The 21,846-nt window shown below is 37.3% G+C and overlaps 1 protein-coding gene and 1 non-coding gene across 7 annotated transcripts in view; one reads left to right on the top strand and one right to left on the bottom strand.

Annotated features, from left to right (window-relative positions):
- The window catches only part of LOC129764676 (basic helix-loop-helix ARNT-like protein 2), a 242,926-nt gene extending 221,545 nt beyond the window's left edge, over positions 1-21,381 (bottom strand). For 2 of the 6 annotated variants that reach the window (XM_055764003.1, XM_055764008.1), the window contains exon 1: positions 14,651-15,039. The gene's annotated coding sequence lies outside the window, so the exon portion shown is untranslated. Of the gene's footprint in view, positions 1-12,792; positions 12,917-14,650; positions 15,040-20,137 lie in introns of those variants that run through there. The other 4 variants (XM_055764007.1, XM_055764004.1, XM_055764006.1 and 1 more) reach the window with 4 other exon arrangements.
- Positions 5,989-6,122, top strand: LOC129772353 (U4 spliceosomal RNA). Its single transcript, XR_008742603.1, has one exon. It is a non-coding gene; the product is annotated as a U4 spliceosomal RNA (small nuclear RNA).
- Positions 21,382-21,846: the final 465 nt, after the last annotated feature.

The following is a 21,846-nucleotide window of genomic DNA, read 5'->3' as shown; positions in this document are numbered from 1 at the left end:
TTAGTAGAATAATCTCTGAAATGGTTTTTTCATTGTAGAATTTGTTGACGATAATTAATTGATGATTCATTCTTATCCTCGCAAAACACTACACTAGCTGATCGTAAGTCGCAATTTATTTCATGTCAATGCAATGAAAATTTACCTCGAACCCCTTTTTTTTTGCCTTTTTCGCAATTGACTTTTTCGCAAGACTCGGCTAGACTCGATTATATACATGTTGCACCAGCACCATTATTCCACATCTCATAACTACATCAATATATATTTGGCACCGCATGGAAACAATAACAATGACAACACTTGCAAGTATCAAATATCATGCTACATGTTATTAAGTATTGCCTTAAAGGAATCGCACCGCTAGGCATCGTTCGTACAACGTAAACCAAGCGCCAAACAAGCGTTCGCCATAGCATGCATACAGAGCCATACATTGGTGTCTTGAAACTACTAGAAATATAAAACACTTCTCATCATTTTGCGCTATTCTCAAAAGAAACGCTTCTGTTAATATTACTGGCCTCGAAAAAAGTTGTATTTCTTTCTCATGCTCGAGAGAAGCGCAGCTATCACCCTTAGTGGAGGAAGTTTTGCTACTGGCAAGCGAAACCACATACAAAATTTCAGAACGACATTTACTTTCTCGGTGACAAAACAAGCGAAATAAACTCTTTTTTGTTAATAACAACCTCGAAAACAGTAGCAATGCTTCATAGCTCTAATGCAATCCTAGCTGAAGGCAGTTTTGCAACTGGCACACGAACCCAAATAACTTATAACATTCCAGTAAGACATTCAAGATGCTTGGTATTCCCCAAATATTTTTTTGACGCACAACCTTATGATGACGGAAAACAAACAATGTTAACTGCTTGGAAAAAGACTGAATTATGCCACACAGCTTGTACTCTGCTGTAACACCCATCGATGCGTATTCGCTGATGAGTTTGTCAAGAGCGACCGCCTTCACCACCAGCGGGGGGAGCTTGATTTTGGTTGCTGCCTGGGTAACGGCGTTTACATTTTCGACCGACGCGCCGAAATCGCCTACTTCGCTGTTGTGCGATGCGATGTCACACTCGCGAAGGCTCATTTAAGAGCGGTTTTCACTGCACCAACATCGCGTGCATCATTGGATGACGCTTGCCTCGAAATATTATTGCCCCTGGCAAAGCGTTCGTTTTTTGCAGGGCTCGAGCCTGCCTTCCTCTTCTTCTTGCTCATCATACACTACGCGAAGCGTCCAATTTATGACGCGGAAAGAAAAACACACGATACGAATAACGCGAAAAACGAACAGAAAAACCAAACGACGATATCCAAGTTGGATTACCACAGGTGGGGTCCAATCTTAGATCGAAGCGCAGCGAAAGCAAAGTGAACTAAATTGCTCAACAGTCCGATGCCGAATGAAAGTTTGCCTCAGCAAGATCCACTGTTTATACTCTAGGCAAGTATTCCCCTTCATTCTTCTACTTTTCCTTTGTTCATGGGGACTTTGAATCCTACGATTTCCCCTCCGTTGGTCGTCGATAAGTTGCTCGTTATTGACAGGTCTGTTCGGGAAAGCACACTAATGGACAGAACAAATGTATGGGAAAATGGAAACGCCTCAAGTTTTCATGAATCTTAACCATTTACAAACCAGGGGATTCTAATGTATAGCATATTAAACAAATCTTACGGAATTTCCGATTCGTTTAGTATGTGAATCGCCAAAATCCGTTCGCGGTAAAAATAGTTATTAACGTTAACTTTATTTCATAAAAACGTGACCTGTTTTCTGAGTTGGCACCCTTAATGAAAGACGTAGTTCTACGTCAGAAAAAGATAATCGGTTTCGTCAAAGTCAGTTCTCCTGACTGCCATTTTAGATTGAACTTCCCGTCCAAAAGCATCTCGAAGAACAGTGACGAATTTTCATTTAAGTCATGCAGAGTCCTCCAATTCAGACGCAAGTAAGTGTACCGACAGCTAGTGAAGTAGTCACCCTAAGGAACAACAACATTCTATGCAAATTAATTGCTAATATTAAACAAAATACCTGTTAATCTCTCCTAGAATATGCGAACAGACTTCCGAAATTATGGTTTGTTGAAGATTCCAGGTCGAATAAACTTTTTTCCAGAAAGTCATTAAATGAATACATACAAAACTTCATCTGGATGGCCACCGAGAGAACGATTCCTGTTTTCGTTTAAATTTTGACTCAAAAGTTATGAGAGTTTTAGAGAAGCAAATGCATTTTCAAGTTCAAAGCCGCTACAAAATAAACAATCCATCCATCCTTCCATTGACAATATTCTAGTAATCTAAATAGAGACGGATGAGCTTAAAGGTTGAAGTCCCCATAATAGCAACAAAAAAGACTACGATGGAGAGGATCGCAATTAAATGATTTTGTTCTGTTATAGAGGTTCTGCACTACAACATTCATTTGTTTCTAACCTTGACAAAGACCTATTAAAAGTACAATCATAATATTGAACCCACGATCATTCGCCTAACAACCGGACGCGTAACCGTTACGATTACGAAGACCCCCTATACTGCCCAAATATTCATGGTCGACGAAACCACCAACACAGTGCCTACATTCGTGCATGTCCGATAAATTGTTCTCTATTAGTTAGGCAGACCTTGAAATTGCTGAAATTTGATTGCAAATGTTACCAAGTAAACATCGCAGTCGTTTGATAACATGGAATGCGTAGGCCTGACACTTGCTTAGACATTCTTCTGTACATTTCTTGACATTTCCGTAGACTTATCAACATAGTATGGAATCATTATCAACAGATATAGTTGTGGTGGAAGATGTTTCAACACTTGTGGAAACGCACGTTTTTCTTGCATGCTTGCATGCGGCAAGGTTGGTTTTCATCCGTGATTTTTGTGTTTAGGGTGTGTTTATTCCAGCTGAGGGTGCATTTCGCTTTTCGCACTTTCGTTCCACGGGTCGAAACACGATGCCATCAACCATCAACACGAATGGACCTCATGGGTCAAGCAAAGACATCTGAAGCTGCCCCTCTTACTTTTGTTTCCCAAAGATAATACGGATAGTTATTTCGATGAAAAGTACGTGCAATAAAGAATAAAAGATATAGATTTATCTCGGTTACCTTCTCAGGTTTCCCAAAGAAAACGCGAGACTCATTTCGATGAAAAGTACATGCAATAAATAATAGAATATATAGATTTATCTTGGTTAACCTAAGAAGGTAGGTTTCCCAAAAATAACTTTCGCCGTCGTGATAGGCTTTCGATAAATTACATGCGATAAATAATAGAATATATAGATTTATTTCACTACCGTTACACTCCATCATCGCGATTGGATTTCAATTTCGATACAGTCGGCCTAAATATCAGAATACCTAAAGATAATTTCTGCTGCGTGTCGTAATACGAGATTTTCGAATTTTCATTCCATCGAGCGGTCGTTAATTCGCTCTTACATAATCACATCACTTACCCCAGTGAATCCTGATTATTATCTCTTCCCACTAGCAACTATCCCTCCCAAGATAATCGCTAGGGAACCACGCTATAGAGGCAACACTTCTGGTGGCGAATATCATACTAACATTCCTTCCCTTCCCCTGGTGACTGTAAGGACTTAGCCGGCGTCGTTATTGACTATTTAAAGCTCGAATCTCCGAAACTTGCTCAATGAAAATGGTTTGCTACTCCCAAGTGTCATCCAGTGTGTTCTTTGTGCAATTTGCGATGACAAAGAAATAGTGTCGACGTCTGGTGGCGATCTACATATAGGGGCCATTATTTGGGTCCCAAATTCGTTAGCGTAATCCCTATCAGATTAGAAGACACGAAGTCAGTTTTAAAATGTTAAAACTTGAATGCAGATTTTACATCATGTTATTTAATTATTTGAAACACTTATTTCTGACGTTTATTTAGCCATTTGTCTATACATTTCCATGTTATTGAAATGTTTCTTCATAATTTAAAGTTGTCTTCAAAAACAATTTTAGTACAAAATTTTTCATCGCCTGAAAAAAAAGTGTTCATTTAAATAGAATACTAATTTGGTACGGAAAAATTAATTTTCATTCATAATATTAATATTAATGCAACCGGAATGATCCGATAGGACATTGGGTGCCGTATGAATTGAAGCCACGAGACGTCGAACGCCATTTTTTCACGTGCGGACAATTGCTCCAACGGCATAAAAGAAAGGGTTTTTTTTTGCATCGAATATCCCTTGAGGTGACCTCATACTTTTGGCTGTAACTATCCAACGAAATCAAATATCGAAAAATTCTTTTAAGACAACATTTCTTTTAAGACAACATTTCTTTTAAGACAACATTTCTTTTAAGACAACATTTCTTTTAAGACAACATTTCTGAGCTTTCAAAAAAAGGAAGAACACAAAAATTCGATTTTTTCAACTTTCCAGACCAGGGTTCCCTTAAGGGAGAATTCTAGTCTAGAAATTTGAAAAAAAATCAAAAAAATTTTCTTTCATATTTCTGTAGTTTAAGCATACAAGAATATGCACTTTCTAGGGCATTCTTATCGGAAATTCTATTATTTACCGAGTAAGAGTCATTTTAGTGATGCGGTATCTAACCTGGAACGGCCATTACAATGAACTTCAAACGCGTTTTTCTCGAAACTAGTTTTTTTCAAACTGGCGTACACGATATCTCAAGTTCTACCGAACCGATTCATGTCAAATTTATATGAGTATAATCTACAGGCATCTCTCTATCGCGTGAACCTCTAAAAATAATATTTTTTAAATTTTAAAAAAATCGGGAAACGTAAGAAAAAAACGGTTTAAACCGCATTTCGTTTTTCAAACGGTTGCCATTTTGTCAAAAGACAGGTTTTTATATGGCCGATGTTCATGCGATAGCGCCATCTTTACTGATTCAGAATCTGATGATTTTTTTTGTTTCAGATAACCAGAAGGGCTGGAATCGTGTATGCCATGACATAACTTTTTTTTTAACAGTCTCACTTCATCAGCTCTTAACTATTTTAGTTATGAGCGTTTTTTCTCCGTTCAATTTTCGTTTTATTGTTGAAAGATAGATGAACAAATGATGATATCATAAATAGTAAAGATATTCTTTGTTTTATTTTAACGGTGCTCGAAAAAACGTCCGAAATTTGTGTCTCTACACTAGAATACCCCCTTAATTTGATCTCCAATATTTATGCTCTAGGCAAATATGTCCCTTCGTTCTTCTTCCTCTTTTTTCATTTGTTCACGGAGACTTTGAATCATTCCTCTTCGTTGATCGCCGATTAGTTGCTCGTTATTGGCGGCACGGATAGGGAAACTCACAAATGAGCAGAACAAATGTATGGAAAAATGGAAATGCTTCTAGTTTTCATCAATTGAAACCGTTTACACACCAGGGGATTGTAATATATAGCGTAAGCAACAAATCTAAGGGAATTTCCGATTCGTTTGGTATGTAAATCATTTTGCCGCGAACGGCAAAAATAGTTATTAACGTTAACTTTATTTCATAAAAACGTGACCTGTTTTCTGATTTGGCACCCTTAATTAAAGACGTAGTTCTACGTCAAATAGATTCATTCCACCTGAAAATAATTAATTTTTTGACACTCCTCTAAACTAGTTAACAAAGCTCAATGCCGTCAACGCGGATTTCGCTGGTTCACGTCAGTCACGGAGAGCAACAGTCTACAGAAAGTACAGTCTACCCAAGATCAAGCTCATTAAGAATTTCAATAATTAATTATTATAATTGGTGATGACACAGATGTGGTTTGGTCGGATACCGGATACCGGATATCCGGCCCGCTTCGAGGCCGGATAACCGGATATTCGGCTCTTTATTAGCATATACAAAATTGAAAGAAACGGCATGTGACATGGTGCAAATAAAGTGTTAAATATAAGGAAGAAATAAACACATTTTTAAAAAAAAATTTGAACGAATATTAGATTTTTCGTTTAGAATAAGTATCCAATTTAGCTTCCCACAGTGGCGATATCGTAACCAATGAGGTTATACCGAGGTGCGACTATTACTAATTAATAAAAAAAATCCTATTTAATAGTGTATCATGTTTTCTACAAGGAATTTGGGACAGTTTTATTTTGATAATGGTATTATTATAAATAGATTTTTATGATTGTATTGAGATAATTCGAATAATGACCGAGTAAAAGTAAAAGTTACATGCAATCATCAATCAATTATTTTCATTGAGATTGAGAACAAACTTGAGAACTGTCTTCAGAGATGGTAGTCTGAGAGAGGGTTCACTTACTTCACTACAAATCGAACTTATTATGATCGGCGACAAATTCACTAATTTGAAGACTCAACAACTGTTATGCTTGGTGGAGAAGTGGGTTGGGCTTTCATATATTCGAGGTATTTCAAAAAAGTATTTGGATAAGGACGAGACTGCAAAAAGAACACCGAACTTACTTCGTATGAGAACATATTTAAACGCTGAGATAATTTTAACTACTTAGAAGAAGATCAAAATTATCTGATTGCGACCTTTTTCGACCCTAGGTTCAGGTCAGACCATTTAAGTGTTCTCGAAATGTAAATTTACAGACAAAAAATCATCAAAATCAATATCATCTTACAAAAATACCTTGAGACGAATCTGAGACGAAGCGTTAAACGAAACCGAAGCGATGGAGCTGAATAAAACTTTGATGATATGAGTTGATAATAGTTCAATTTCAATAACATTTTGACATGTCAGTAATAACACCTTATTGTTAATCACGTTTGAATGATGTTCATATGCTACTAGCTGACCCGGAAAACTTCGTCCAGTCCAAAATTTATTTTTCGTTATCACATCCACGTTTTCTTACTAAGCGCACGTTCACGGGTTCAATCGCAGACCTGTCCATTGGTTGATCTTCTAATCTATCCTTTAAAATTATTTTTTACTATAAAATTTTAAGTACTTCTACCAAAACTCGACATTATAATATCAGATTATTTTCAGACACAATTCTCGTGTAAGATTTTTCATCCACATGCAAATAACATGTTTCTCCGTTACATGGAAATAAAATCGGACAATTCCTTTCTCGAGTTTTGCTCTTTTCAACACATTCGGCGATCCATTTTTATTTATAGAGATAGAAGACGAAATAGGAGTGCGTTTTTTCACATTAAAATCCATTCCCACTTTCGAACGAAGATCAATTTCGTTACCGCAAACATCAGATGGACTAACAACGCTTGTCAATATGTAATTGTAGAACACATGTGAATTGAATTTTTTGAATTTTCCCATTTCCCTTCAGAGTTTTCCGAAAATTTTCAATTTTCATGTTTGGTTGGAATATGTGTATTATTTTTAAGGAACCCCCTCTCCATTCCAGAGAAGCCATCATAGAAACATTTCTCGTACCCAGAAACCCTCATATCCCAAAATTTGGCTCCATTTGCTTTATTAGTTCTCGAGTTATGCAGAAATTTGTGTTTCATTTGTATGGCAGCCTCCCCTAAGAGAGAGGGGAAAACCGAACCATCATCGAAACGTTTATCGATCCCTATAACCTCTATATGCCAACGTTTCGTGTCCCATAAAACCTTCGCATCCCAAATTTGGCTCCATTTGCTTGATTAGTTCTCGAGTTATGCAGAAATTTGTCTTTCATTTGTATGGCCCTTTAGAGAAGGGGGTGGAGTATCTAACCACCATAAAAACATTTATTGCACCCTAAAACCTCCATATGCCAAAGTTGGTTTCATCTGCTTGATTAATTATCGAGTAATGCAGAAATTTGTGTGCCAGACCCCCATAGAGAGGGGGAGGGGTCGCGAACTATCATAAGAACCTTCATCACAATTTTCATGTCGATCGGTTCAGCAATTTCCGAATCCATAAGAATCAAACAGACAGAAATCCATTTTTATAGATATAGATAGATTGTGTTATAATTCGTCTTATGTTAATAAGATATAATTTTTTTAAATATCCGGTATCCGGCCGGATAGCAAAAATTGGCCGGATAGGCCCGATAGGCCGGATAGGCCGGATAGGCCGGATAGGCCGGATAGGCCGGATACCGGATAGTTACCGGATATTCGTTTCATCTCTAATTATAATATTTTTTTAGATATAGCGGCTTCGATATTGATGAAAGTTGCATTTAAGGGTTTAAAGCAGTTAAATTGTTTGCACATTTTCATTCCGGCAAGTTGCAAAAATCTCAATTGATCAAACGACGAAAAAAGCCAATATCGCGCTCGAAGCTGAGTCAAGATGCTTAATTTTATACGATATTTATTAATATTTTTGTTTTTCTCTCCAAAATTAGATTCATCAGGGGATAAAAATACAGAACCGGTCGATCGAGAGCCGATGTCGTCAACACTAAACCGGATATTTCTGCTGTTCCAAACACGAAAAAAAAAGTCCTCCTAATTGGAACGACTGACTTGATTTATCGGGATACGAGTGTCCCAACAACAGTATCAAGACCCGAATGGCGCGACGGTAGAAAGTAGCTAATGGCAAGAAGGCACTCAGTTCCATATTTGGAGCTCATCATAATGGACCGGTATTAACCATTCATTCGGAGACGGAGTTGGGCGGAAAATCGTAAATAATTCTAGCAATGTCTCGAGAAGAGCTGTAGCTACCCTTGTTGATGGAGGAAAAAAAAGTTCACCCTTGAATACTGGAGAATTAACAGGAAGCAAATGCCACCCGCACACCGACCGGACCGCGGCTGGGTGGAGAGTGCATAAATAAACACCCAACCACCGGCACCACTAGCAGACATGCCGGCGTTTTTCCTGCATTCGCAGCAAAGCGAAAACTGTGTAGCTGTGTGTTGTTGATGAGCTGTTATTTACTAGCTTTGCCACGATTTTCGCCGGTTGCATCGGTGATGGTGCATTCCCGCGGCGACATTTGCAGTGCATCGAAATTTGCGCATGTGGTTGTGGGTCAGCTCGAGGGTGTCGCGGCTGGCCGAGGGTTGAGGGGTTTGGTTGGTTGAAAATTAGACTCAAAGCCAAGGTCAACCGGTCTGGTGGAGTGGCTTGGTTAACCGGTAGGAAGCGGTGAAGGTTGGATGAAAATTTACTTTTCGCTGAGTGCAAATGGTGGAAACCTTGGTTGAGACAGTGGACGCATAAAAATTGTCCCGAACGCAGGTAGAAAAATTATTTCACTCGCAAAAACCCAAACATGTAGGCCAAGGACATCATCCGTAAACCGATTCTCATTCGGCTCTCATTAGTAAAATAAAGACCACAAACCAAGAAAACTAAAAATCTGTTATCATAGTGTGTTCATTTCGCGGTTTCATTTTATTTTCTTAACAGTACTGTATGCTAAATAAAATACAGGAGCTACGACACGAAAGCCGTCTCGCTTAAACATTTCACAACATCACGACCGCTATATGCTTGCAGTCTAACAGCGACTACAGACGCAGTTGCAAAAAAAATGAATCTCAGGGTCACCCGGTCTGCTGATGGGAAGACTGGCGGATGAGACAGTTGCATCGGAGAGCATTTCCACGCGAAATGACGGATCGGCTGAATTCGAGTGATTTCGTTTCTAATGAAATCTTGCACACGTGTTTAGGAGTTTTCCACGATTGAAAAATTTTTTGAGTAAAATTTTTAAAAGAACGTCTTTAGCATGAACTTTATTCGAAAAACTCGTAGCTCGTGAACCATTGGTTGTATATCTACACCCAAAGTTAATTTTTAGCACATGTTCTGACATTCCGATTTATTAAATTAAATGAGCCGAAAAATAACAAAAAATGCTTTTCTCCCCAATACGTATATCATTTATATAATATACTAGCTGACCCGGCAAACATCGTCCCGCCCAAAATTTGTTTTTTGTTATCAATACCTTCAAACATTCACGTTTTCTTACCATGAGCAAGTTCATGGGTCCAATTGCAGAACTGTTCATTGATTGATTTTCTATTCGACCCCGTTGAATTTACCTTTTACTATAAAAATCCTAGTATTTCTAACAAAACTCATCATTATAATATCAGATTATTTTCAGATACAATTCTCGTTCAAGATTTTTCAACCACTTGCAAATAACATGTTTCTCCGTTACATAGTATAAATGTTTTATACAGAAAATATGATAGAATAAAAACAGCCTCTCGAGTTCTGCTCTTATTAACCATCCGACGATCCTTTTTTTTGGTATAGATAGAAGAAGATATAGGAGTGCGTTTCATCATATTAAAATCCATTTCTAGTTTCGAACAAAGATCAATTTCGCTAGCGCAAACATCAAATAGACTAACAGCACATGTCACTATGTAATTGTAGAACATATGGAAATTTAATTTTCCTTTTTTCCTTCAGAGTTTTCCGAAAATTTTCAATTGTCGTGTTTGGTTGGAATATTTTTGGTTGAAATATGTGTTATAGTTTTATGGAACCCCATCTTCATCCCAGAGGAGGGAGGGGTGTCATACCATTATAGAAACATTTCTCATACCAAAAAAACCCTCACAACCCAAATTGTGCTTAATTAGTTCTCGAGTTATGCAGAAGTTTGTGTTTCATTTGTATTTCAGCCCCCTCTTAAAGAAAAGGGAGTAGTATCTAATCACCATAAAAACATTTATTGCACCCTAAAACCTCCACGCGCCAAATTTGATTTCATTTGTTTGATTGATTCCCGAGTAATTCACAAATTTGTGTTTCATTTGTATGGCAACCCCCCCTTAGAGAGGTGGATAGAGAGTCTAACTACCATAGAAACATTTATTGCACCCTAAAACCTCAATATGCCTAATTTGGTTTCATTTGCTTGAATAATTCTCAAGTAATGCAGAAATTTGTGTTTCATTTGTATTGCAGCCCCCCTTAGAGAAGGGGGTGGAGAGTATAACCACCATAGAAACATTTATTGCACCCTTAAACCACAATATGCCTAATGAGGTTTTATTTGCTTGATTGATTCCCGAGTAATGTAGAAATATGTGTTTATTTTGTATGGCAGTATGGCAGGAAGAAATCTCAAACTATCACGAAAACCTTCCCGGACCCCAAAAACCCCTACATACCAATTTTCAAGTTGATCGGTTCAGTAGTTTTCGAGTCCATAAGAATCAGACAGACAGACAGACAGAAATCCATTTATATACTAGCTGATCCCGGCAAACTTCGTCTCGCCCAAAATTTATTTTTCGTTACCACATCTACGTTTTCTTATTAAGCCCACGTTTGTGGGTCCAATCGCAAAACTGTTCATTGATTGATCTTCCAATCTACCCTTATTCATTACCTTTTACTGTAAAATTCCTAGTACTTCTAGCAAAACTCGTGATTATAAAATAAAATTATTTTCAGACACAATTCTCGTTCAAGATTTTTCAACCACTTGCAAATAATATGTTTCTTCGTTACATGGAATAAATGTTTGATACAGAAAATATGAATAAAAATGAGCTCTAAATCGGACAATTCCTTTCTCGAGTTTTGCTCTTATCAACACATTCGGCGATCCATATTTATTTATATAGATAGAAGATGATAGGAGTGCGTTTTATCACATTAAAATCCATTTTCACTTTCGAACGAAGATCAATTTCGTTAGCGCAAACATCAAATGGACTAATAACGCTTGTCAATATGTAACTGTAGAACATATGCGAATTAAATTTTTCGAATTTTTCCATTTTTTCAGAGATTTCCGAAAATTTTCAATTTTCATGTTTGGTTGGAATATGTTTGGTTGAAATATGAGTGTTATTTTTATGAGACCCCTCTCCATGCCAGAGGAGGAAGAGGTGTCATCCCATCATAGAAACATTTCTCTCACCCAAAAATCCTCACATCCCAAATTTGGCTCAACTTGCTAGATTATTTCTCGAGTTATGCAGAAGTTTGTGTTTCATTTGTATGGCAGCCCCTTAAAGAGAGAGTAGGAGTTTCTATTCACCATAAGAACATTTATTGTACCCTAAAGCCTTCACATGTCAAATTTGGTTTCGTTTGCTTGATTAATTCCCGAGTAATGCTGGAATTTGTGTTTTATTTGTATGGCAGCCCCTTAAAGAGGGGGAGGAGCGTCGAATCATCATAGAAACATCTATTGCGCCCCATAACCTTCTCATGCCAACTTTGGTTTCGTTTTCTTAATTAATTCCCGAGTAATTCAAAAATTTGTCCTTCATTTGTATGGCAGCCCCTCCTTAGAGAAGCGAGAGGAGTGTCTGACCACCATAGAACCATTTTTTGCATTCTAAAACCTCTACATGCCAAATTTGGTTTCGTTTGCTTGATTGATTCCCGAGTAATGCAGAAATTTGTGTTTCATTTGTATGGCAGGCCCCCCTTAGAAAGGGGGAGGGGTCTCAAACTAACACAAAAACCTTTCCCGGCCTCAAAAACCCCTACATACCAATTTCCATGTCGATCGGTTCAGTAGTTTCCGAGTCTAGAAGAATCAGACAGACAGACATCACTCCATTTATATATATAAATATATATCGGATATATATATATATGCTAGAATGAATTGAAATGAAAGCATATGAATTTTTTTTGTATAGTTTGCCAAATACACGCCCAGACAGAGAAAGACATCTATTCTCGTTTATGCTCTTCTTTTCCCTCTAAGAAAAATTTTCCAACTTCATTTTATGATGAGGTGTAATATTATCACGCTTTTATAAAACAGAACTAGTAGCTATATGGATAGTATGGTCGTGTGGAACAACTTTGCATTCCAGCCGGCCTTGGTTCGATCCTCATTGATGTCGTATGGATTTTTTTTTGCATTGCTAGAACTTACCCTATAGAGCGCGGTAAGTTGACACGCTGAACTGAACACTAAATTAAAGGAACTACATATAAACTATTGGAAAAAGGTTACACGTGAGATGTGGAGAAGTAGTCTAATACACGCAAAATGGACACTAGAAAAAAGAAAGAAATAAATCCAAATAAGTCCAAACAGTTTTATGTAAATGACCATTTGTTACATGTTATGTAAGGAAAAGGGAGTAGAAAAAAGAAGAAAATTTGCGGTACGTAATATTAGAACGACCCTAGTTGAAAAGTTAACAGATTTGAATAATTTCATGTCTGAGGAACGAAATATAAATGTTCTTAATTTTTTGAATTTATCATCATTCATTCATATAGAAATCACCGGCAAATAACTGGTCCGGCGCATGCAGAAAAGTGTGCAAAATAGAATAGTCGATTCTGGCTGCCGCTTCAACCTACCCCAAACCCAAAATTAATTTTTAGCACATGTTTTGTCATTCCAATTTATTACATAAAATGAGCCCTAAAAATAACAGCAAATGTCATGACACTCAAATACTGGTAAAGCATTTGTATAATGTATGCATATGTATGAATTGCAATATAGGATCCATATGAGCGAGCGAAACAAGAGACACAGATAGATATAGATTGACGTTAAGCTCTCCTTTTTACTCCCCGAAAACATTTTTCAACTTCATTTTATAATGAGGTGTGATATTATCAAGCATATGCCCAACACAAATCTACAAGTTTAATATTACAAGTTGTTTACACTAATATTAGGTTGAAGAAAAAGTTAGCCATCTTTAGTGATCAATACTTCCGGTAATATCGATCATACACTTTCAAGTTTAGGCTCGTTGAAAAGGCGACATTTCACCCTAAAAAAATCCGAGAGATTAATTGGGATGTTTTAATGCATCCACCAGTCCAGATCTGGCACCAAACGATTACTACCTTTTTATCGCATTGCAAAGTTTCCAGAGTAATAAAAAATTGGGATCAAAAGAAGATTGTAAAAATCTATTGCTAAAGTTTTTGCCAATAAAGACTAATCCTCTATGATAGAGACACACTGAAGCCACCTTTAGAATGGCAACAAAACGGTGCATATTTGACCCAAATCGGACAATCTGGAGCATATTAAAAATAGGGCTCTGGTTATGGCTGTCATGAAGTGAGTATTGTCAATACAATAGTTTTTGATCCACTATATATGTATTTATTTATTTGTTTTTTTTTCTGCTGAGTGTATTGGATTTCTTTGACGTTCATTGATTCTAGATCAACTTATGCTAGGTATATATTAAACTTTGTACAATACAATACATAGTCAGGACAGATAAAACGGTAAACTCGTTTTCCTGTTTTCGTTCAAACAAATTTTTAATGAAAAGATCTGATTAAAAACCTTAAAATATCCTAGATATTTTCAAATGATTTTTCGATAAAATGTAATTGAAATTTTTCTCGACTTTTCACTTTGAAAGCTTGTCAAACCTGTTGTACCGATTGAACTGAATATTATGCAAAACAAAGCATTGCTTACGTGACTTTGTTTCTATTCGTTGAATTAACAAAACCATAAAGAGGAATCTCATTGAGTTTGGAGGCACTAGGCTATACCAAAAATCAAGTTCCAGCAGGTGTTCGAGGAACTGAACAAATGCAAGCCCAAGTACATCGTATACAACGGGGTGAAGTTAAATTTTGACGCATTTTGCATTTTTTATGAATAAATTACAATTCTTCTCACTCACACTCACTCACACAATAATCCGTCAGGTTACTGACAGTGTTTAATATCTAGTATTGTTTTTGCTAATTTTTCATAATACAGGAGCAGCTAGTATGAACAATAGCAGAGTCTACCATACCTTTTAATACATTTTAACATTTCCTGCATTTTTAAGATGTATCTTCATATCACTTCCAATAACAGTAAAACAAAACTTATAAAATGAATCTCACTATCTAACAAGTTTTTTCCCCTAGAATATATCAATAACCATAATCATCGTTCTCTATTATTCACACTAATAAATCGTTCTTCTATAATACATTCTCATTTGTTGAACAAAATGAGTACAGACGGTAGAACATCTCCACAGAATCACTGCATCACATTTCGAACAACATTTCCACCCTAAATTAGTCAAACAAAAAAAAACTTTCGTTGTGCTCTTTGAGGCCGAGGTAACAGTGGATCGGAGTACGCACGAAAACCTGATTGTGCGATAACGATAACGTGCGTAGCCTAAGGCCACGGTGATACTGCCTGCAGCTTCTTACGAAAATAAGGCTGCACGAAACGCATACAATCGTGAGAAGTAAACCACGGCTTACAGAGGCAAGGCTAGCTACTCCGGATCAGTCATTTTTAGTGACGTCATCTGAATCATTGAAGTAAACAATGTGTTCTGGATTTAATTTGATGAACATCAACAAGGAGGAACATTTTGAAATTCCCTTACCTGTCGTACTCAGAAATAGCTTCCTGTACGATTTCCTTCCGTTCGGATACGGTGATTTCGTTTTTCGCAACAAAATTGTTTCCCGCAGGCAATAATTGGCTTGGAACCGCATCTTCCCGCAGCATTCGTTTGCTCCATACGGTGTTTAGTAGAATGTCCTTCAATCGGTAGTCCTCATCTAAAAAGTGATCGGAGCATACCCTCGCCTTGGCTACGTTCAAATCACTGTTGGCTTCGCAAACATTTATCCATAAAGAACATAATTCTCGGTTTTTCGGAAAGCGAAAGAATCTCTTTTTTGGCCCGATAATGTCATTTTCATAATTTATACACCCGCTCACAGCGCATTGAACCATTTTCGATTTTTCATTTCAGGAACATTTACGCGTAAGTCGGAAAACAAAATACAACTGGCGACTGTTTACACTGATGAATCAGATGACGTCATCAAAAAAAAAAGTTTACTCGCTAAAGAACTAGCCTTGTCTCTGTAAGCCGTGGAAGTAAACAACTCCATAGAATTGTATTGGTATGGTCACATTGCTTCCCACTTGCTTCGTTCGAATTCGCCAGCTTCTATCGAACAAAATTATTTGTTTCTCTTCGTCAGCTGTCGCACAATCAAGTTTTCGTGCGTACTCCGATCCAGTGTCACCTCGGCCTAAGCCGGACGACGTCACATTGCATTTATAACTCCGGTCCTTGATTGAAAATAAAGTGTTTCACAACAAAATACATTTTTACTGCATTCATCCATCTGCTTTTTGTGGAAATGAATTTGTTTGTGAAATTCTACAGGATTCTACAAAACCACAAAAATATATTTGTGGCTTTAGGGTTGATTTATATTATCCGACACGGCACGGCGCGGGTCCGACGAAATATTCTCTTCGAGAATTCCGTGATGCCTTTGTGTGATAGCAACCTTTACATACAGTCATTCTATGTGAAACCGATATAGAGGTTCTCAGGTTTCCATGGAAAGTGGAGGTTATCGCAGAATACTAGACCCGTATTTTCTTATTTTTTCATTAGGGTGCCCATTTACATTTTAGGCTGGTTCGAACTTTTTCCCCGCCTTATACTATACTTTATCCTTATACCCTTGCTATAAACAGTGGAATAAGTTGAAATATAAATACACAACAGATATACGAATAGATTTAAGACTTGAGTGTTATCATCAATATTGTAACAATTTCCTTATATCCCATCCTTTTACTGAAAAAAATATGTTACCCATCTAAACTCGAGCCCATCGCGAGTAATCGGTTTTCCACCTTACTAACCATAGAGTTAAGAAAATTGTTAATATATAAAGCTTTAAAAATATATTTAAGAATTCGGCTCCTTTAAACTTATATAACTGAGCCTGTGAAAATCAACGAATTAAAAAAAAAGATTCCATTAAATATCATATGAGAGGCTTAGAATGGAAAAAAGTATAAGTGATTTGATCGATTTCTCTTCATAAACTTTCTCTTTAGGTAGTCACTCAACTGCAAAAACGTTCCAACTTGAATTTGCTATAAAATCCGATAATTGAGGCTCTGACCTATCCTCCACATTGTCAAATATTGCTGGGAATGAGTTCGAAGCTCAGTTATGACCAAAAGAGAGAGTCGATGTAAAGAAATCGATTATGTCACTTACACCCCTTTCATTTTGAGCCCTCATATTCAACCCTATGCGGTCGTTTGTCTGCCCTCAGCCACCACATCAAAGAAGTATACTAATATTGTAATATATGCAATAATATATCAGTTCACATGTTTTCTGAATGAATTTTCATGTGAGGTGAACTTTGTCAGGAATCAAAACAATGCTCCTATGAATATAAGATAACGGGACTCAGTATAAACAAAAGTTGTCACCAATGTTTGAGGAAAGGTTTGATGGAAAACTTTATGTACTGTGGCACTGTATAGATGTTAAGTGCATTGTGCATGTTCAAACATATAGTTAAAAGGCGGAAGACACCAAACTAATTATTTATGTGATACATGCGGAAATCAGGACTGCATTTTAAGGAATGTTTCGAAATATATCAAGTGAACGAAAATTATAACATTATAATAAATTCTAATGAAACACAAATTTATGCATTACTCGAGAATTAATCAAGCAAATGAAACCAAATTAGGCATATGGAGGTTTTATGGTGCAATGAATGTTTTTACGGTTTTTACTCCATCCCCCTCTCTAAGGGGGAACTGCCATACAAATGAAAGACAAATTTCTGCATAATTCAAGAACTAATCAAGTAAACGGAACCAAATTTGGCATTTGGAGGTTTTAGGGAGCAAGAAACATTTCTAAGGTGGTTCAACACTCCTCCCACCTTTCTTAGGGTGGCTGCCATAGAAATGAAACACAAATTTCTGCATAACTCGAGAACTAATCAAGCAAATGGAACCAAATCTGGCATATGGAGGTTTTAGGGAACAATAAATATTTGTATGGTGGTTTGACACTTCTCTCTTCTTCTCTCTAAAGGGGAGGCTCCCTTGCAAATGAAACACAAACTTCTGCATAACTAGAGAACTTATCAAGCAAATAGAGCCAAATTTGAGATGTGAGGGTTTTTGGGTAGCAGAAATGTTTCTATGATGGTAAACACCCCTTTCTCCTCTGGAAAGGAGAGGGAGTCCCATAAATATAATTCACATATTCCAACCAAACATGACAATTCAAAATATTCGTAAAATTCTGAAGGAAAATGAGAATATTCGGAAAATTCAATTCCCATATGTCCTACAATTACATATTGACAAGCGTTGTTAGTCCATTTGATGTTTGTGGTAACGAAATTGATCTTCGTTCGAACGTGGAAATGGATTTGAATGTGATAAAACGCACTTCTATATCGTCTTCTATCCATATGAATAAAAATGGATCGCCGAATGTGTTGAAAAGAGCAAAACTCGAGAAAGGAATTGTTCGATTTTGGGCTGTCTTTTTTCTATCATGTTTTCTTTATCAAATATTTATTCCATGTAACGGAGAAACATATTATTTGCAAGTGGATGAAAAATCTTGCATGAGAATAATCTGATATTATAATGTCGAGTTTTAGTAGAAGTACTGAAATTTTATAGTAACGGGGATGTTGTAACGAAAAACAAATTTTGGGCGGGACAAAGTTTGCCGGGTCAGCTAGTATACTATATAGTATAACGTATAGTATTAAAATCCTTTCATTTTCGTTACATTTTTCGTAGAGGGTGGCGTGTAGAGTGTATGTAGAAATCAAAGACGTAGTCATACGTTAAAAGATTTTTTATCGATAAACACAAGGTCTACTTGGAAAAAATACGTAATTACATAATAACTGACGATTGGTTATAGAGAATAATGGCCAATTTATACTTATTTAAAAAAAAAAGAAACAAAGTTGCATGCATGCACATTGGAATCATCGGTTACGAAGAAAATCCGAACACTGCAGTCAGAAACTTCGAGATACATAGTCACACATATATAAAAAACTGTGATTATTGATAGCAGCCACCATATTCACTAGGTTCAAAAAATCGAAGATCAGGACAGCGACCGGTTAATTTGGCGTGGCATTGTATGACCTATAGAGATGTGCCATCCGCTCATGAGCTGTTCCGAAGAATCGACTCTTTGAAGTGAGTTGACGCGGAACAGCTCGCAAAAAAAATCAAACAGCTCTTCAGCTCACTTTGATGATGATGAAGGAGAGAAAAGAGCTGTAGAATTGAAGAGAGTGTGTGAGCTGTAAGATTCAAATGAACTGACCGTCTCTCGCTCTTCGTGTTAAGACATCAGTTTAGTTTCATTTGTCCCTCGTCTTTTCAACTGTTATATTCGCGTTGACGGCATTGAGCTTTGTTTACCAGTTTAGGGGGCGCCAAAAATAATAATTGGCTCTCAGGCAGAATGAACACGTTTTTGAAATTCAAATTATTAATGAAAATTAACTTCTGTGTATCAAATGAGTATTCTATTTCAATGAAAAACACTTTGTTTGCAGGCGGTGCAAAAATCTCATAAGATTTTTTTTTTTTGAAGAAAACTTTCTATTGTAATGTAAAGCCTCAGTAAAAATGTCGGAAATGTTGTACTCGCCGAGTCTGTTGTAAATAATAGTCTGGAATACGTGTTTCAAGTAATTAATAATATGGTGTGAAAAATTTCATTTGAATTTTAACATTTTCAAACTGGCTTCGTGGCTATCGAGTTTGGGACCCAAATTGAAAGTCGGCTCTGACAACTGAGCTGAAGAGCTGTTCATAAAGAACAGCTCATTTAGATGAGCTGATATGATCAGAGCTGTTCATCATGATGAGCTGATTTGCACACCTCTAATGACCTAGTGGATTAGAAGTGGAAAGTTTGAAAAATTAGAATTCTTATTGAATGAAAGATTCTAGACGGAATGATCTCGAACACCAACACAGCAATCGTAAAAATTGTAATCAATTGTCCCTCATTCGTAACATCAATCGTTTATGCGACCCAACCCGGTGTAGTGTTGCCCTTGTCCTATATACTGCACTTGTCCGAGTCCAGATTATGCAACGACACCATATAGGAACAAAAACACTATTGCGTCTGCAATGGAAATTCTTATTGTAAATTCTATATACCACATAACAGCGAAAGAGCGCAAAACCGGGAGACTTCGCAGTTCTCTTTCTCTCTCTCGTATCTCTCACAATAAAAACAACTCTCGCACGTCGCTAAAAATAAGATTACTGAAAATCAAATCCTAGAATACGCGCAAACGTTAGGTTAGGTTAGAAATAATGACACGACCATGCCCGTGCAAATCCAATAAGAAATACCCAAAGCGGTACCAAACAAAACATCAACTTTTACTGCTCGCGCTCACACGATCGTATTGCATCTTCTTTCACTTACCCAATCAACAGAAAACTGTGCGCGGTAGCCACCTTCCTTGTGTGTATCACATCTGCACCGTGAATTATCAGCTAACTTTGTTGCCGCTAGCGTATTATTTTTTTTCTGTTTCTTCGTCCATACGTCGTTCTATTTCCTAGGGCGTATGTATTGCATGTTTTGTATCACTGTAGAACAAGAATTGATTGGGAGCGCCAAGAGACTCCCCACCCTGCTTTACGAATATAGTCAGCACAAGAACATTACATAAAGATTTTTCTAAATAGAGTTCACAGATATGGGGGTTTATTTATTTAACAATGCCTTTATCTCTGCTCACAATAGTTTACGACAGCTTTATTGTTGCTCTCAGCCGTTCATCTTTATTTTAGACACTTCTTTTCTCTCTAAGCTGAATATGTTTGCACAATAATCACACTAACACCAGTGAACGCTGGAATACGCAAGATGATAGATATTTGCTGCGATGAAAACGGGACGCGGGACAAGGGGAGATCAAAAATGTAAATAACTCCGAAATCTTCTTCCGTACTTTAATGGACAACGAGGAAGACAACAAAAAACACGTCCATTAGCACTTGTTTCTGCACTCTACTCGATCGCCTTCGAAAATAGCCGGATCTGCACTCACTTAGTCTCCAGAGCAATCGATCCCCGACGGGGCTTCTGCGATTCTCGCTCGGTGTGTTTATCTATCTCGCGAGAACATATGAAATGTCATACACCAGGTAACCTCGACGAAGTACACAATCAAATAGGCGCTTAAGGTCCCATTTCACCGAGATGGGTTATCATAGGTGTACAGATTCATTGCTTTTGATTGTGTTAGGAGCGAAATCATATTCACTGCAATCAAAACAGAATTAGTAGGAACTTTAGTTTACTTTCAGTATCTTGGTACTGGAAACTCTTTCCGATTTGGGTCTAATTGGGAGTCACAACATAAACAACTTTAACGTCATAAACTGAGCAAAACCTTCCCTGTGCTGATTGATAATCAGCTTCGAAATTGCACCACCCCCTAAACTAATACTAGGGCTCACTACGGTACAGACTAATCACCCGTTTCATAGAGGATAGGGGAAACACATCACTAGCAGCAGCCGAGGCCGGCATTAGATATTGTAATTGCACATTATGAGTTACCAATTACGATACCCGCGATTAATTATTTTCCTCTGCGGAACGCGAACGCGTAGCAAAACATTCGTCATTGGGTCGCCAGACAGTACCGCACCGCAGTTTGCGACATTGACGATCGGTGACAGCATTCGCTGACAGTAGCTGCTGTGTTGCCAGACTGGGCGATGGTTTTATCTCAACGGAGTTGAATCATCCCTCGGTTCATGAATGTGACATCTGGCGGAATTTAGTGAAGGCTTGTGAAATGTACACTAGGAGAAAATATTTGCTAATCGTAGCTACCAATCCTGTAGCAGTCGGTAAAATTATATTGGTAGAATGTATACATTAGGAGTTATCCACATACCACATGGACATAAAAGCACGATTTTAGACACCCTCTACCCCTCCGTGGACAAGCGTGGACATTTCTTGTTTTCTTGACGAAAAAAAATCGGCAAAGTGGTTGAATTGCGCTTAAATCCCATTTTGAGTTTGTTTTCTATTCTATGTTTTTACATTGATAAAAATGTTCGCTTTATTAATAGTAGAGGTTTGTTATTAATTCTTTGATTTGTTCCGCAACC

Source organism: Toxorhynchites rutilus, chromosome 2, assembly GCF_029784135.1.
Source record: "Toxorhynchites rutilus septentrionalis strain SRP chromosome 2, ASM2978413v1, whole genome shotgun sequence".
Lineage (NCBI taxonomy): Eukaryota > Metazoa > Arthropoda > Insecta > Diptera > Culicidae > Toxorhynchites > Toxorhynchites rutilus.
Note: the sequence above shows the minus strand (reverse complement) of the source record. Positions and strands in the feature narration are given on the sequence as shown.